This window comes from Aquarana catesbeiana, linkage group LG01, assembly GCF_042186555.1.
Source record: "Aquarana catesbeiana isolate 2022-GZ linkage group LG01, ASM4218655v1, whole genome shotgun sequence".
Classification (NCBI taxonomy): domain Eukaryota; kingdom Metazoa; phylum Chordata; class Amphibia; order Anura; family Ranidae; genus Aquarana; species Aquarana catesbeiana.
The window spans coordinates 632,114,227-632,117,481 of NC_133324.1; positions in this window are offsets into that span (position 1 = coordinate 632,114,227).

A 3,255-nucleotide genomic window follows, 5' to 3' on the forward strand; every position below is an offset into this window, starting at 1 on the left:
TTTTTTTATTGAACTATTTACAGTTTAAACATATTTCTGCAGGTTATAAGGCAATACTGGAGAAATGCATATAATAAAGATATGTGGCTTATGTACATGTAAACACAATATGTCAGGAACTTATGCAGATTGAACAATGGACTCAGCGACTAACAATTGGGTGGAAAACCTTCTGCCTATGCTATTCATGAGGTTCTACACTGGGAGGGGTTATGGCTTTATGAACCACCAGTGCATGTGTCCGCGGACGCAAGCCACCTATCCCAGATTTTGTTGTACTTATCTGGACAACCTCTGTTAATGTATATGAACTTCTTGTAGGGAAGTGTGTTATTTATATCTATTTTCCAGTCGTTGAAGCTGGGGGAAATGGGTCTCATCCACTATCTGGCTATAATTTTTTTGGCAGAAAGCAGTGTTTTATGCAAGAATGTTTTAGTGAATTTGTCTATCTCAGAATCGGGGAATATCCCCTGTAGGCATTGTTTGGGGGTCAAAGGGGATCCCATGTCATCATGGAGGAAATCTACAATCTGCTTCCATAGACTCTGAAGGACTGGACATGCCCAAATTAAATGGAAAAATGTGCCCGTCGCCTGGTTACATATTGTACATGAGGTAGAAGGCTGTTGCCTAAAGCAGGCGACTCTTAGGGGGTAAGATATGCTCGGTGCACAATATACAACTGGGTCAACTCTCAGAGAGTTTGGGGGATACAGTCTTGCATGAATCAAGTGCTCCACTCCTCATCCTCTAGCGGACCCACCTCTTTCCCATCTTGGTTTAAGGCTGTACGCTAGCATGGTTGATGATTGGGTTAGGAGCATGACATAAAAATCAGAAATCAGCCTTCGTGGATCCTCACCCTTAACTACTGCCATAATGACATTGGGAGTAGACTGTGGTAAAGGTTGGGGGAACTGAGTTTGAGCTGTGTGGTGCACTTGAAAAAATCTAAAGAGTAGGGAATTGGGCAGCAGGAACTCGTTTTGGAGGCCCTCGAAGTTTTTAAGTGTGCCATCGGAAATTATGTGGTGCAAGTAATATATCCCATGTTCACTCCATATCTCTGTGTCAGGGATCGAGAGAAACTCTGATGCCGCGTACACACGATCAGAAATTCCGTCAGAAAAAACTTGATGGTTTTTCTGACGGAATTCCGCTCCAGCTTGCCTTGCATACACACGGTCATACAAAAGTTCTCTGAACTTTCGGCCGTCAAGAATGAGGTGACGTACAACACTACGAGCTGAGAAAATGAAGTTCAATGCTTCTGTGCATGTGTCTAATTGTTTCCAAGCATGTGTTTTTTTTGCGCGTCCGAATTGCATACAGACGAACGCATTTTCGGATAGGAACTTTTTCTGACCGAAAAATAGAGAACCTGCTCTCAGGCTGGAATTCTGCCAGCAAAAGTCCGATGGAGCATACATACGGTTGGAATTTCTGACCAAAAGCTCACATCCGACTTTTGCTGGCAGAATTTCTGATCGTGTATATGGGGCATGAGAGTAATTTATTGTGCCATAGAGGGGTATAATTGTATTTAGGGGTCGTTAACATTTTAGTGGCAATGTCCCATATGCGCCTATATTGGTACAGGAGAGACCCACGGTCTCTTTTAGAGTTATTCCCACTATGACCCACTGCGATTGCAGTAAGTGGATCCATGGTTAGTTGCGCCTATGCTCCTTTGTGGGTAAAGGAGCGTGAGGAATCGGAGTCTGTCGGTTTTGTCTATGTGGTATAGCTGAGACAGTTGGGATGCAAGGTAATAGAGATTCAGGTCAAGGAGGGCCGTTCCACCCAGGTCAGTAGGGTTCTTAAGAACTCTCCAGGCCAGCTTGTGTCTGTTGGTACCCCAAATGAATGTCCCGAGTATGGCCTCAATTGATTTGAAAAAGTTTCAAGGGTAAGTATACGGGTGTGTGCCAAAGCATATACAACACTTTGGGTAGTAATATCATTTAAATGATATTAATGCGGCCCCACACACCGAGCGGTAGTCTCGCCCACACCTGAGTTTTAGGCTTGATGAGATTAAAAAGGGGCTCTAGGTTTAGGGATATATAGTCAGCCGGTGTCCTATTCACCAGTACTCCAAGATATTTAATAGTGTTTACTCGCTGGAGTGGTAACTGCTCCTGTTGCTTGAGAAAGGGGAAGCTGTCCATTGGCAATATTTGGGATTTCTCTCGAATTAATTTTGAAGCTAGCGAACTGACCGAAGTGTTCGATCGTATGTAATGCTGTCTGAAGAGATGTGGTAGAGTTGGCCAGATATAGTAGTGTGTCGTCTGTATATAAGCTAATTTTTTCAGTCAGGGATCCAATGCAGAGACCCTGTATCTCGGGGTCTTCTCTAATGGAGATTGCAAGGGGCTCCGCTGCTAGGGCGTAGAGGAGCAGAGACAGCGGGCAGCCCTGCCTAGTGCCTCTGGATAAGTAAAACGTCTGGGAGGCCTTCCCATTGGCTACTACTTTACCCTTGGGCATCAGATATAATATTTGAACCCACTTAATAAAATTAGGTCCGAAACCAAAGCTACGTAGGCATCCCCAAAGGTATCTCCACTCCACCGAATCAAAGGCCTTGGCGGTGTCCAAAGCCACCACCACCCGGGACCCAACATTAGTATGTGTCGCTTGTAAGTTAATATATAATTTTCTAAGGTTGCAGGAGGTGTTACGTCCCGGCATAAAGCCAGCTTGGTCTGCATGGATCAGGGTTAGTATCACTTGGTTAAGGCGGACGGCAAGTACTTTAGCCAAAATCTTTGTCTACCTGGAGGAGCGATATGGGCCTGTAAGATTCCGTGTGGCTCGGGTCCTTGCCCGGTTTAAGTATGGGGATAATAACCGCCTCGCTCATCAATGGGGGTAGGGTGAAGCTATCGAATAGGTGTTTATAGAGGGACAATAACTTGGGAGTAAGTATCTCGTTGTATTGAGCGTAAAATTCTATGAGTAACGCATCTGAACCTGGAGCCTTGGATCTGGCAAAGCTCGTGATCGCTGTGGTTATTTCATTGAGTGTAAGAGGTTACATAGTTAGTCAGGTTGAAAAAAGACACAAGTCCATCCAGTTCAACCTTAAAAACAATAAATAAATAAAATAAAAGATATTGTACAATCCAATATACCCAATTGTATACCCTCAGTTGATCCAGAGGAAGGCAAAAAACCCCAGCAGAGCATGCTCCAATTTGCTACAGCAGGGGAAAAAATTCCTTCCTGATCCCCCAAGAGGCAATC